The sequence below is a fragment of the Somniosus microcephalus genome, chromosome 12 (genome assembly GCF_052327205.1).
Source record: "Somniosus microcephalus isolate GS21.2 chromosome 12, FLI_Smic_1.0, whole genome shotgun sequence".
Taxonomy (NCBI): Eukaryota; Metazoa; Chordata; class Chondrichthyes; order Squaliformes; family Somniosidae; genus Somniosus; species Somniosus microcephalus.
The window spans coordinates 114,105,532-114,120,956 of record NC_140998.1 but is presented as its reverse complement, the minus strand read 5'-3'; the positions used below and the strand labels follow the sequence as shown (position 1 = coordinate 114,120,956).

The 15,425-nt window shown below is 43.6% G+C and overlaps 1 protein-coding gene across 9 annotated transcripts in view; it reads right to left on the bottom strand.

Moving 5' to 3' along the window:
* stxbp6 (syntaxin binding protein 6 (amisyn)) overlaps positions 1–14,502 on the bottom strand; it is a 372,616-nt gene extending 358,114 nt beyond the window's left edge. For 2 of the 9 annotated variants that reach the window (XR_015080283.1, XM_086003429.1), the window contains exon 1: positions 13,933–14,212. The gene's annotated coding sequence lies outside the window, so the exon portion shown is untranslated. The other 7 variants (XM_086003424.1, XM_086003428.1, XM_086003426.1 and 4 more) reach the window with 6 other exon arrangements.
* Positions 14,503–15,425: the final 923 nt, after the last annotated feature.

Here is a 15,425-nt window from a genome sequence, read left to right as displayed (position 1 = left end):
CACATTTTCTGTATCCTTTTCGATATTGTCACATGACAACATTCCTACAAAAAAATCTCTCACTTAAATCAGTGTCCTCAATCACATTGACTTGTTGCCCTTTCTTTGTTTTTACTTTTGAAAAGCATTGTTTGGCAAAGTGATTCTTTCCATTACATTTTGTGCACATTTTTCCAAACGCTGGGCATTGTCTTGGCTGGTGCTGGTAACCACAGCATTTACAATTAAAAATTCCATCCTCAGATTGCTTTGCATTTCTGTTCTGCCCATGTTTCTTCCCCTTGCAGAACACAGCACCGACAGCAGCACAGTCACTCATTACAGTCGCATTATTAATTTCACTGAAAGTCTTTGCGTGCTGTTGAGCTAGCTCACTGGCATGGCATATTTTCACAGCATCCTCCAATGTTAGTTCGGTTTCTCTCAACAAACGCTCCCTGACTTTATCATGAATACCAAACACAATCTGGTCATGAATCATGGATGATTTCAGTTCAGAGAAATTACTTGTCTGTGCTTTCAGTTTCAGATCGGTCACAAAGCTATCAAAAGTCTCATTTTGCTGCTGTGTCCGTGAACGGAACACGTACCTCTCATAGGTCTCGTTCTTCTTTGGAGAACAATGTGCATCAAACTTCTTTAGCACATCGTCCATTTTTTCTCTGTCCTCCTCTTGATCAAATACAAACGTATTAAATACCTCTATCACCTGCGGGCCTGCAACCGTGAGCAGCAACGCTATTTTCCTTGCGTCTGGCTTCGTACCGAACCCGATGGTGGCAATGTAGAGTTCGAATTGTTGTTTGAAAGTCCGCCAATTGCAGTCGACAGTCCCCGTGAGTTTCAAACCCTCCGGTGGCTTCAAATTCTCCATGTCGCGTTTCGCAATATTCAGCAGATATTACCACTTCTGGTACCATGTTATGTTCATAAATAGACGTTTTCATTATGAACAGCTAGCTTGAGCTAGTCATTTATTCAGCCATGTGGACTAGTGTACAGGCATCCATCTTGACTACTGCCTTCTGGGTAGCCCCCTACTAAACATACAGCTCCACCTAGTGTACCATTATAGAATGACATGTTACTGATCATTACAGTAACGTTGTAAATGTCTCCTAACATTGCAAAGCTTCCAACTTGTTCAAACAGAAATAGTCTGCAGCCAGAGTGGGACGCACTATAATGGTTTCCCCATCAATGCGATCTCTCCTTTCTTTTGCCAATAAAGTTGGTATTTAATACAGGTGTCTGAATGGAACCCAGCATGCATTATCCAGGGCCCAATAATGCCTTGATCTAAATGCAGGCACATGAATAAATACAGCAACTTACATCAAAACGCTGTTCTTCGTGCTGCGCAACTGTATAAAGGATTTAGCACTCACACTGAATGAGCAAAGTTGCTTTGGATTCTCAATTTACCTAGTAAATAACTAACAAAGACAAAAAATACAGTATGAATTTCAGTGTTTGTTTTGTTGTTGAATCGCTGCCAGCTGTCTCAAACAGGATCTGAATGACCTTATCAAATCAAGGATGTTTACAGTAACCTAGTACACCCATGTTGGCGGATTGGGTTTATTGCTGTCTCGTTCACGGAACAGGTTTAAAACAAAAGATGTTCAAAGCAATGTTCAGTCTGTTCAGGTGTTGAATGCCCAATAGATGATAGACATGCAAAAGGCACAGTATGGAAAGAAGCTAAATGTGCGCAAATTAGCACTTTATCAATACAACGCAAAGCTGCAGCAGCGCCGATATTGTGGAGCAAGATGAAACTATTTAAGTCCCAAATTATATTTGCAAAAGCATGCTAATACTATCTGGGATTAGACCAGTTTTTTCCTCCACTTTTGACACCTTAAAACCAAGACTTACAAAAATGGGACACAGGAGCCAAAATAATTTGATTTAAGATCTAACAGTTCATTTACGTTTTCATCTTCGCACACCACATTTTTGCAGTAAGGCTAATTTCTTTGGTCCTACCTCCAGGTTTAACACAAATATAGATCCCCAATCTCCTTAATGTTCAGTTATTTCAAATTAGATTAGAGAGATTTTATCAAAGCATGCTGTATGCCATCTTACCACAGTTGTCAATATACAGTATGGATCATCACTGACTGCCATACTTGCTCAGGGAATGACACACATGGCAGCTGACTGGAGCTGTACTTGTATAGCATAGGACACATACAACAACCACCACCACCACTTATATTATAGAGTTTTCAAGCATAGAAACAGGTCATTCGGCCTAACTGGTTAGAAGGGAAGAAGTTCATAACCTCTTTTGGAAATTGCAAAGACAGCAATATGCAGAAATTACTGGAGAAGCTGCGAGGAGTTTCTAGCAGGCCTCTGGTTTGCAAAAACACCAGATAAGGAAGAAAGGAGGCAAATTCCACTGGATTGAACCTATACAATGGGTGGTCAAAAACTGCTGAGGCAGTCAGAATCATTAAGAAAAGACAGGACACATCTGAGACACACAAGGCCTTGAGGGTCTGCACCCAGATAAGGGGAGCCTCCACATTCCAATCATTCACAAAAGTGAGATAATTGCACCTGGTTTGAACATCACGTAGGCGCTGAATGCAAATGGACATCTGTCCATCATTGAGGCCTGCTAACTATCGAGTCCTAGCAACAGGGCAAGGGGGGGGGGGGGGGGGGGCAAATGGACAAAATGGGACTCTTTCCCTAACGTCCCAACGAGCAAGAACCATATTAAAAATGGGACACAGTGGCAGGTCCAGCACTGCAGTCGACAAGAGCCTAACAAAGCTCTGCCTAGAGGAGGACGTCCAGCCAGAAGGATCAAGGGGGGGGGGGGGGGGGGGAAAAAAGAGGGCTGAGGTCCACATATGGCCAAACCTGGGTGCGCCAAATGGCTCGGGACAGAGCAGAAGGCTGGAAGAGGTCATTGATCGGATTTGTGGATGTTAGAGGATTCTGAAGTCAATTCACTGGGAGATAAGAAACCAGGGTAGGTTAACAAAGATTGGAATGATGGGCAGCACGTGGGTGACAGAATTTTGAACTAGATGGAATTTGTAGAGGTGGAGCTTGGGAGGTCAGCGAGAAGCATGTGAGAGGTTAGTCAGGAAATGACAAATGCATGGTTACGCCAGGGCTGGGATGCAGCAGGAATGGACACAGGTGACGTTGCAGATGTTGAAGTAAGTGGTTGAAAATTAGGGGTTTGAAGCTAATTGAAGGGGATTGACCAGGAAACTGTGCTTGCATAGCATCTGGCACTCAATGAGTGAGAAGTAAGGGAGAGAGATGGTATCAATGGCATGGGTAGAGAATGTTTGGCGGGGCCAAATAAGATAGCTTTGAAGTTCCTTCCCAATGTACAATTGGAGAATATAGTGCAGTGCAGAGGTACTAATAGAGTTGAGGGAAGTGGTGAAGAGCTAGAACTTAGTGTTATCAGCATATATTTAGGAAAACTGACCCAATGCCAATAGATTGTCACCAAAGGACAAGAAGTAAATGAGGAAAATATAATCCTTTCTAATCAAAAGGAATAGAACTGCTAGGCTGAATCTAGGAACACAGATTCACTGGAAGGACTCAGGTATGCAGCGAATTAATCACTGGGAGCTTGCTGTGCGCAATTTGGCTGCTGCATTTCCTACAACAGTGACTACACTTCAAAATTACTTTATTGGCTGTAAACTGCTTTGGGGCGTCATGAGGTCTTGAAAGGTGCTAAATAAATGCAAGTTCTTTCTTCTCTATTCGTTATCCAGGTTGTGCTACAATATTTTGTTTAGATATTGGGGGAAATTAAAACACGAAGATAAAAGGGATAGAGGGCTCACCTCCAAGAATAGTCTGAAATACAGAAGCCAAAATAAAGAGTGGAAATGGTAAATGAATCCAAACATTTAAAAGTCACTGTTTCTGCTCGATTGAGATATTCTCACTCAGCGCAGGCAGGGGCCTTCCTGGTCTATACTCACTCCTAAACTCATTTATTTAACCAATTGAGCCACTAACTTTTTTAAAAACATTTTCTTCATTGAACAGCAGTGCTCGTTTGAAGTACTTGCATTTTGTTCCGATTTTGAAAATGCCAAGACAAAAAGTGATACAGGATTCAGACTCATGAGACTCACTGAGAAATTGTAGTAGGAAAAAAAACAATTACACTAAATGTTGTGTCATTTTTAAGGAGATGGATTTGAACATGCGAAGCTCAAAGAAATCTGTTTCAACTTAGCCTTTTCAGAACCAGATGTGTAATTGTGCTTCATCATCATCAACAGTCAGCCTCTCGTTCAAAACTGCTCCCTTTTCCTCTCTTCCCAGACGACTCTGAGCTGTAAACTACACTCTTCAGTATAAAAACTTACAGATTCAAACCCATACAAAAACAATCCGAACAAAGTACGGCTCAGTTCTGTGAAAGAATACACCATGTCAATTGTCAAATGATCTTCCAAAGTTACTTCAAAAAGGAAAAAAAAACAATTGGATGATTAGGTAAGTGAGGTCAATCATCAAATTTTGTTAAATAAGTGACTGATCTAATCATATACTCGTTCATTCTGGATCATCCTAGAATGCAAAGATAAACTGCAGCTTCTTTTCTCTACTGCAAACTTCTTAAACCCCTTACCTCTGTCTCCTCCACCCTCATCCCCAACAAGTGTGAGGAGCTTATGAACTTCTTTGTCACAAAGATTGAGACCATCCAATTAGCTGCTTCTGCCGCTTCCCTTAGCCCACCGGGCCAAACTTCCTCTAAGGCTCTCCCATGCCCTAGCCCTGAACTTGCATCTTTCCCTAGTTTCTCTCCAATCTCCCTTCATGCTCTCTCCAAGCTCATCTAGTCCACGAGACCCACCTCTTGCACCCTCGACCCTTTTCCCGCTAAACTGCCGAGCACCCAACTTCCTTTTCTGGCTCCCATGTTAGCTGATATACTGTTAACGGTTCTCTCCCCTCAGGTTCTGTCCCCCACTCCTTCAAATCTGCCATCACCCCTCTCCTCAAAAAAAAAAAAACCTTGACCCCCTCTGTCCTTGTAAACTACCACCCCATCTCCAACTCCCTTTCATAAGAACATAAGAAATAAGAGTAGGCCATACGACCCCTCATGCCTGTTCCACCATTCAATCATGGCTGATTATCAACCTCAACTCCATTTTCCCACCAAATCTCCATATCCCTTGATTCGCCGAGAGTCCAAAAGTCTATCTATCTCAGCCTTGAACATATTCAAAGACTCAGCGTGCACAGCCATCTGGGGCAGAAAATTCCAACCGTTCACAACCCCGTGAGTGAAGAAATTCCTCCTCATCTCAGTCTTAAATGGCCTACCCCTTATCCTGAGACTATGCCCCCTAGTTCTAGATACTCCAGCCAGGGGAAACAACCTCTCAGCATTTACCCTGTCAATCCCCCTCAGAATCTTGTATGTTTTGATGCAATCACCTCTCATTCTTCTAAACTCCAGAGAATATAGGCCCATTCCACACAATCTCTCATCATAGGACAGCCCTCTCATCCCAGGAATCAATCTCGTGAACATTTGTTGCACCACCTCCAAGACAAGTATATCTTTCCTTAGTTAAAGGAGACCACAACTGTGCACAGTACTCCAGGTGTGGTCTCACCAAGGCCCTGTACAATTGTAGCAAGACTTCCTTACTCTTATACTCCAACCCTCTTGCAATAAAGGCCAACATGCCATTTGCCTTCCTTATTGCTTGCTGTACCTGCATGTTAGCTTTCTGTGTTTCCTGCACGAGGACACCTAAATATCTCTGAACACCAACATTTGAAAGTTTCTCAGCATTTAAAAAATATTGTTTTTCTATTCTGCCTACCAAAGTGAATAACCTCACATTTCCCTACATTATACTTCATCTGCCACCTTACCGCCCACTCACTTAGTCTATCTATATCCCTTTGCAGACTCTGTGTTCTCCTCACAGCTTGCTGTACCACCTAGCTTTGTATCATCAGCAAACTAGGATACATTACACTCGGTCCCTTCATCTATGTCGTTCATATAGATTGTAAATAACCGAGGCCCCAACACTGACCCTTGCGGCACCCCACCAGTTACAGCCTGCCAACTTGAAAAAGATCGGTTTATCCCTACTCTGTTTTCTGTCTGTTAACCAATCCTCTATCCATGCTACTATATTACCCCAACCCCTTTCCTTGCCAAAGTCCTTGAACAAGCTGTTGCCTCCCAAATCTGTGCCCATCTTTCCCAAACTCCATGTTTGAATCCCTCCAATCATGTTTCTGCCCCACCACAGTACTGAAATGGCTCTCAAAGTCACAAATGCCACCTGATGTGACTGTGACAAAGGTAAAATATCCCTCATAACAGAAAATGCTGGAAAAACTCAGCAGGTCAGGCAACATCCGTGGACAGAAATTTGAGTTGACGTTTCGGGTCGAACCCTTCTTCAAAACTGGAAAGAAAAGATAGATCGGAGGCAGGGCTGCGATCGGACAAAAGAATAAAAGAAACAAAAAGTAGTAAAAAAGAGACAATAAAAAAGGTATTAGAAGCTAGACGAGATGGTAATAGGCTGAGATTAGGTGTAAAGTGTACTGGCAGGGCAAGAGATAGCTGCCAGGTGTGAGAGAGAAACAAAAAGGGGGGGGGGGGGGGGGAAAAAGGAGTGGAAAAATTACAAGAAAAAATGAAATAGGGGCCGAGGTTATGATCTGAAATTGTTGAACTCGATAGAGAGTCCGGAAGGCTGCAGAGTGCCTAATCGGAAGATGAGGTGCTGTTCCTCAAGTTTACGTTGAGCTTCCGTGGAACAATACAAGAGGCCAAGGACGGTGAGGTCCGAGTGGGAATGGGGCGGTGAATTAAAATGACAGGCGACCGGAAGCTCGGGGTCACCCTTACGGACTGAACGGAGGTGTTCCGCAAAGCGGTCACCCAATCTGCGTTTGGTCTCCCCAATGTAGAGGAGACCGCATCGTGAGCAGCGAATACAGTAGACTAGATTGCGAGAAGTACAAGTAAATCGCTGTTTCACCTGGAAGGGGTGTTTGGGGCCCTGGACAGTGGGAAGGGGGGGGGGGGGGGGTATAGGGGCCGGTGTTACATCTCCTCCGCTTGCACGGGAAGGTGCCAGGCGAAGGGGAAGGGCTGTTTGGGGTGATAGAGGAGTGGACTAGGGTGTCTCGGAGGGAGCAGTCCCTACGGAATGCTGGGAGGGGAAGATACGTTTGGTGGTGGGATCACTTTGGAGGTAGCAGAAATGCCGGAGGATGATCCATTGAATGTGGAGGCTGGTGGGGTGAAAGGTGAGGACAAGGGGAACCCTATCGTGGTTCCGGGAGGGGCAGGGGCGAGGGCAGAAGTGCGGGAGATAGAACTGACACGGTCGAGGACAGTGTCAATCACGGTAGAGGGGAATCCTCGGTTGCGGAAAAAGACATGTCTGAAGCACTGGTGTGGAAGGTGGCATCGTCGGAGCAGATACGGCAGAGACGGAGAAACTGGGAGAATGGAATAGAGTCCTTACAGGAAGCGGGGTGGGAGGAAGTGTAGTCCAGGTAGCTGTGGGAGTCAGTGGGCTTGTAGTGAATATTGGTCAATAACCTATCCCCAGAGATGGAGACGGAGAAGTCGAGGAAGGGAAGGGAAGAGTCAGAGATGGACCATGTGAAGGAAGGGTGGAAATTGGAGGCAAAGTGAATGAAATTGTCAAGTTCGGGACGAGAGCAGGAAACGGCACCGATAGTGTCATTAATGTATTGGAAACATATCGGAAAAATATCCCTTTGTCCTTCTCGACCGGTCTTTGACACACTTGACCACACCATCCTCCTCCAACACCTCGCCACTGTCGTCCAGCTGTGGGACTGCACTTGCCTGGTTCCATTCTTATCTATCCAGTCATAGCCAGAGAATTACCTGCAATGGCTTCTCTTCCCGCTCCCTCACCATTACCGCGGATGTTCCCCAAGGATCGATCCTTGGCCCCCTTCTATTTATCATCTACATGCTGCCCTTCAGCGCCATCATCCAAAAACACACCATCAGTTTCCACATGTACGTGGACGACACCCAGCTCTACTTCACCACTTCTCTCGACCGAACCACTGTCTCTAAATTGTTAGACTGCTTTTCCAATATCCAGTGCTGGATGAGCAGAAATTTCTTCCAACTAAATGTTGGGAAGACTGAAGCCATTGACTTCGGACCCCGCCGCAAACTCCGTTCCCTAGCCACCTATTCCAATCCTCTCCCTGGAAACTGTCTGAGGCTGAACCAGACTGTTGGCAACCTTGGTGTCATCTTTGACCCCGAGATGAGCTTCCAACCACATATCCGTGCCACCAAGACCGTCTTTTTCCACCTCCATGACATTGCCGGACTCCGCCCCATCTCAGCTCATCAGCTACTAAAACGCTCATTCACGCATTTGTGACCTCTCGACTGGACTATTCCAAAGCACTTCAGACCAGCCTCCCATTTTCTACCCTCCATAAACCTGAGGTCAACCAAAACTCTGCCCAAGTCCAGTCCACCCATCACCCCTGTGCTTGCTGACCTACATTGGCTCCCGGTTAAGCAATGACTCGATTTTAAAATTTATCCTCATTTTCAAATCCCTCCAGAGCCTCACCCCTCCCTATCTCTGCAATCTCCTCCAGCCCTACAACGAACCACCGCCGAGATCTCTGCGCTCCGCCAATTCTGGCCTCTTGAGCATCCCCAATTTTAATATCTCCACCATTGGTGGCCATGCCTTCAGCTGCCAAGGCCCTAAGCTCTGGAATTCCCTCCCTAAACCTCTCCGCCTTTCTATCCTCCCTGAAGGCGCTCCTTAAACCTACCTCTTTAATAACTCCTTGTCTGGCCGCATGTCAAATTTTGTTTGGCAACACTCCTGTGAAGCGCCTTGGGATGTTCGACTATGTTAAAGGTGCTATATAAATGCAAGTCGTTGTTGTTGACGACAAATTGATTTAGGCAACTTTCTAGCTCCTTACTTCAAAAAGGCACAGTACATGGTTGCCAGGCCACTTGGGGGAGAAGTGGGGTTTAGCAAAGCACTTAAGGCATACATGTAAATATTGTTGAGATGCATCATATTGTGCAAAAATGACTCGCAGTTGTGCTGGTTCGTTCAAGCAAAATAAGTCTTCCAAACATATATTCATGAATTCAGTGCCCTGTTTAAAGAATTAGGGATTTTAATCGAGTTGATTTATCAAAAATAAAGCCTGAACCCACTTATGCAGAACACCAAGCTGCTTGAAAGAAACTGGTAAAGGACTGCAGCTAACAGAAGCAGCACACAGTGTGTTGGAGCAGATCCTGGACACACTGTGGATGTGCTGCTCCTACTAGCTGCAGTCTTTCAAGTAGCATGGAGCCCTGTATTAGCAGTTTTTGGCTTTGTTTTTCATTTTTCTCAAAAGCGTGCATGGCACAGTACCTTTTGCTCGTCATGCAATCACTAATTAAAACTACCCGTTTATACTATTTGGAATAATAACTTCCCGCTGCAGTAGTTTTCCTCAAACCCCCATTGATTGCCAGAATACCCAATTTTATTAGGAACTGGTTCGGTGATGCATTTTTATACATTAGGCTCAGAAATGCAAATGAAGCCTCATTATGTAAATAGACTGCAAATACTTGTGTTAATTGCAAAGAATAACCATTCTGCAAACTCTATACAGTATCACTGGTATTAATTGAACCATAATGGATGAACAGCAGCCACGGTTGCATATTTCAGCATTTTAGATGATCAAAGATAACTTATGCTGAACAGATTACTTCATCTATAGGCATATTGTGCATTTAATCAACAATTCTGCTGGGATTTGAATAACAAGCCAACAGGTGCAACACTCAGAACAGACTTCATTCACTGAGTAAAACATGCAATATCTGAAGCATTACGGAAGGTTAAGCCTTCCTGTTTCCAAATCTAATTCTACCCCCTCCAAAAAAAAAAGATAATTAGAAATATTTTAAATTAAACTAAGAAAATTAGATCAGTCAATTTATTTATTTCGTAAAGCAGAAACAAAAATGTCAGTTTGCTATGAAAATATTCCCACCCAAACTCAACCCTTTTGACTCAAAGACAGGATAGTACCAGTGAGCAGTGGCCACTCCGTCCAGGCGCGAGTACCGCACTGGATGTTAACCCTGTACAGTACTTAGAGACCATATTCTCATCTCACTCATCGGGGCGGTCTGGAGTGAGGCTTGAACCCTTCCTTCTTCTGACTCAGAAGCCCACGAAGCCAAAGGCTCACACTATCCAACCCAAAGTCAAAAAAGCTGTTTTTTCACGAGGAGGTAGTAGTCCTTACCTTCCTAGTTGTCCCTTGGGACTACATTTTGTACTCATTCATCAATAGCAGTAACAAAGACAATGTAATTCTACAAGTAAGCGACCTCAGAAATATATACTCATGAATACAATTCACTTAAACAAGCAGAGAAACATGGTGCATTTTGCAGAATTCTTTCACAGAATCCTGATAACATCCATCTCATGCAAACTGCACAAAGCAGAAACAATGGGTTATTACACAGGCCGTGGCGAGGGAAGGAAAATATTTCCAGCAAGACCAAATAGAAATATCCATTCTTTGTAGTATTCACATTTAAAGGGCCTCATCCCTTTAAAGCACACTCAAAAAAAGTACAATGGAACTCTAGAGAGGGGTACCCATCCATGGTGCTTGGTGCTCAAACTGCCTTTAAGTACAGTATCCAATTTCTATTCAGTAGACAGTTATCACATTGACAATATGGTCAGTTTTCACAGAACAAATGGACAGAAATGCAGAAAACAACCACTAAAGACTGGTAAAAATTCCCAGTATCTCATGCAACAAAATGAATTGAGTTATTCAGTAATTATAAACCAGTGGCCTTGGTTCCAGTGAACAATGATCCCTCAGTATACGACAGGCAAGATCACGGCTTTCCATCCTTATGGAAAAAGACAGAATTCAAGAATGCCATCTCCGAAACCGCAGAATCCAATATAAAATTGGAATTTAACTTGTAACAAAAATGAAATGAGAGTCACCACAAGCCAGTGGTGTTTTAAATGGGCCCACTGGGTTTCAAAACTCCCACTAGAAATCAAGAACTGCCACAGAACCTCTAAATAATCCTGACCGGTATGGTTCAATCATAAATACCGCATACCTTACAGTCCACTGGGGCAGGTGCTACTGCATTACAAAATCCTGCGACAGATAACATCTCCAAAACTTCCCTGGTTACTAACTCTTCACGCCCAGGCTGTTAACTTGGTTTTATTCCAAATCAACATAAAAAATAAAGCCAAACAACTTGATCAAAATAGACTAATTCCTCTACAGTGTTGGTGACTGAATCCCAGTTTAATTTTTATTAATGCTTTGTGTACATTAATTGCACTGATGTAGGTACTGTTAATACACGGATGGGAGAATGACAAGCAAAGTGTGCAGCTATCCAAAACCTGACTGGGGCTGCCTGCTTCAAGATTTAGAAAGGAAATAAAGCAAAGCAGAGGGAGTTATCGTTGACAATATCTGTAGTTTATCCTATTGTAGGTTCAATTACTAAATATTATTCATAAATTGACATAAATTGTTAAATTAACTTGAATAAGGGGAAAATAACCATAAACAACTATTACTTTTTAAACGTACAACACTAAGGATTCAGAAAAAAATCCTGAACAAACCCAAGCAACTGTTTTCAAAATATGTATAACCTAAAATAAACATACAATGTTGAATAAAAGACTTTCTACACAATATTTAGGTTGTATATACATCCTGGTTATGACTCAAAATGTTATTGGAAAAACATCTTGGATGGTATGTTTGCTTAATTAAAAAAGACAAAAAGGTGACAATCATGAGCACTGCACCCAATCGGGAGAAAAGATTTTTTAACCAGTGTGAAGATTACAGATCAAATTAATTGACATTTTTGTTTGTAACTATCTCTTCCCTAGACTGGATATTAAGCTGTGGGTCTTGTTCAAGGGACTATGCCAAGCCCATCAACATTTGCATTCTTGCCCACAACTATTCCATATATGTTGGATTAAAAAAGTTAGCACAGTTTCAATACTAATGCGAGCATCGCAATAATGCTCCACCTTAATACTATTATATATATTCCTAGCATCAAACTGCACAATGGTGCCAATCACTGACTTTTACCACACGAGAGGCAATATCAGACAGATTAAGAAATGATCACACAATATGCTTAAGACTGTTTCCACATTGGAAACACATGCAATTTTCAAGTGCACATCGCAGCTGAACAGAGACAAGTTAACTAACTTGATGTGGATAGTCAGTCCAATAATTTGAAAGACTGTACTGAATGTATACAAGTACAAGGCTTCAGACTTTACTGGTGTCTATTTGTCTTACAGACAAGATACTGCAGTCGCTCAGCAACTACTTTTGAAATCACTTGTACAATTTGATACTAGCACCAAATTAACCATTTAATAAAATGCTCACCTCGTGCATATCAAGTTTTCAAGCTCAAAAACCATTCCTTCATTAAAAACATAATTAATATCACAATAAAACCACAAGGCAAACCAAGTTTCTGATATGTTGCATAAGGAAACTGTGCAAAAAAATTAAGATGCTGCTTTACATCTAGACAGCCCAATGTCAGACAGGGTAAAAGTTAAAACAGTTATACTACAGTAACAAAAGTTTAAATAGGTTGATTCAAACAATTCTGCTGAATACTGTCAGTCCTGCAATTGTGAGGCCATTTAGACAAGCACATTTCACTATCAATAACTAACTGCTATTAAAATCAATTTACTGTACTTTAACATCCTTTTTACTGTCCAGCTATTTCAGCCTTTAACAAATATTGTTGTTAAACACAGCTCCTTCGCCTGAAAGTACTCCCTGCTGAGTTACAGTTCACCAGGTTCCCTCCAGTTGCTCACTTAAGTGGCCATTCTTCAATTATGAGCCTTACTGATGAATGTCATCAGGCTATTTGACCACAAACTGCACTTCGAGCAACCACCACCCACACGGTGTTAGGGTAGGGAAAAATCAGCAAACCTATCCCTTACGGCAAAATTGCCAAGGCACCCCAAATTAATGTCAGTTCATGCTGTCTAAACAGATTTTCTTTAAACAGTTGCGCAAAAAGGTGTATTATTTTCCCGAGAGCAATTCGAAAGATCATTTTCACGACTACGGCTGTTCAAAGTATACACACACTGGTTTTCGATTAAAGTGCGAGCCAAGATAGTAATTAGACTGATGGGGAAACTTGTAATAGTTGCAGTTGCCGCTGTGTTTTGTGTCCAGTGCAGGAGAATCCGCGGCATGCAGCTCCCCGGACACTGGACGCGAATGGCAATACTTCCTAAGCCACGAAGACGAAAAACCTCTTCACTAAACATCAGAAAACCCGCAAGTGAGCAGCGCAGCACTTCCATCAGAGGCGGACTTCAACTGGAAACTAATTTCTGTAACACTAGATTTACTTAACCGAGTCTTTCCAGCTAGCTTTTTACAAATCGACGTACTCCCGAACACGGCGGGTCTTTTAATAACAGTCTTCTCTTCAGCCTCACGCCCAATTAAGCGCGAACCTCGAATGCAATGTTTGACCAAATGTTGCAAAAATCACCCGAGAAAAGTCAGGTCCGCCTACCCGGCAGAACGCTGGCTATTGCAAACCGCTCCAGAAACATCAGGGTTGCTGTTTAAAAACAAAACTGCACAGGATTTCGCCTTTCTTACTTACCTGAGCCTTTAAAAAACCCCAAGACTAAGTTTATCCGGGTTCTCATTTACTTTGTCAACTGCAAAGGATTAAACCGAAGTGCGACTGTCCAGTTCACTACCACCTCCCTCCCTCCAGGTCTCCCACACAAGGTACAGGATTTCACAACATACCAGCCTGGATGGTGGGAGGGTGTGTTTTTTCTCTCTCTTTGCACTGTAGGTGTTCAAATAAATAAAATAAACTTAATCACGTGCGGCTTTCCTCTCGCGCAAGTAAGACCAGAAACTAGCGTCCATAAACTGGACGGGAGGGGTTGCGCTGTCACTTGCTGGAGTTGTTTGCTGGGCTTGGAGGACCTGCTCTCGGACTCGCACACACACTCGGTTGCATCGCCTGCGCTCTCTCTGTTCGCTCACCCGGCAGGCAGGCACCGCGCACGCGCCCCCACCCGGCCGGCAGGCAGCCCGCACCGCGCACGCGCCCCCACCCGGCCGGCAGGCAGCCCGCACCGCGCACGCGCCCCCACCCGGCCGGCAGGCAGCACGCGCGCCCACCCGGGCACGGCCCGCACCGCACATGCGTGCTCACCACCACCCCTCTCTCTCGGGGCACCGCTCATCATTGGTCCCCGCGGCTGCTCCGCGCTCGCTGTCAATCACACTAGGCGGCAGGCGGACTGCTTTTGCTGCCAGCTGGCTTGCAGCGCGAACCTTGCAGGGTGCCCGACTCTCGTGGCACACCAGCCACCAGTGTTTGTGACACAGCATTAACTTTTTTTTTTAAATGTCGCACTGCTGCTGTAAAAAAGAAATCCAGCAGTTTTGTTTATTTTAAAAGGCATTTGCCGTCTCTGTCGACTTTCCAAACGTCCGACCTGGTAGCGCATTCAAAACTCGCTAAGCAAGTTTGAACATTCATCTCAATTGAGAAGGGGATAGTGCGGATGTGGTTTCATGCCGGTAGCACTGTTTTCCCTCAGATAAACATGGAGCTAATTAACTTCTAGCAGAGTAACTTTAGGCATGTGACAAACCCGATGTTCTCCCACAGACTAATGAGATTCCCAGGTTCTAGATGGAGCATTATATGGAATTGGCAAAAGTAGGAACAGATCTACATAAAGGCTGGAATGGATTTCACAACTAATTATTATGTGCTACATAAATAGAAGGCTTATTGAACCAGGGAATAAACGGAGTCCACATTATATCGCTTGCCTATTAGGAAAGCAGGCGCAGTTGGTATTCATGTCCATCTGCCCTTTCAGCGGATGTAAAAGTTTAAGAGCAGGGGTCTTCTGAGATTCATAGAAACTTACAACACCGAAGGAGGCCATTCGGCCTGTCGTGCCTGTGCTGGGCTCTTTGAAAGAGCAGTCGTGCTTAATCCAACATCCCTGCTTTTTGTCCATAATCCTGTAAATTGCTCATCCTCAAGTACCTATCCAACTCTGTTTTAAAATTATTTATGGAATCAGCTTCCATCACCTTTTCAGGTAGAGTGTTCCAGATCCCGACAACTCAGTGAAAAAATTTCTCCTCATCTCCCCTCTAGATCTTTTTCCAATGATTTTGAATCTATGACCTTTAGTTATTGACCCACTCGCCAGAGAGAATATTTTATCCCTATTTACTCTATCAAAACCTCTCATCATCTTGAAAAC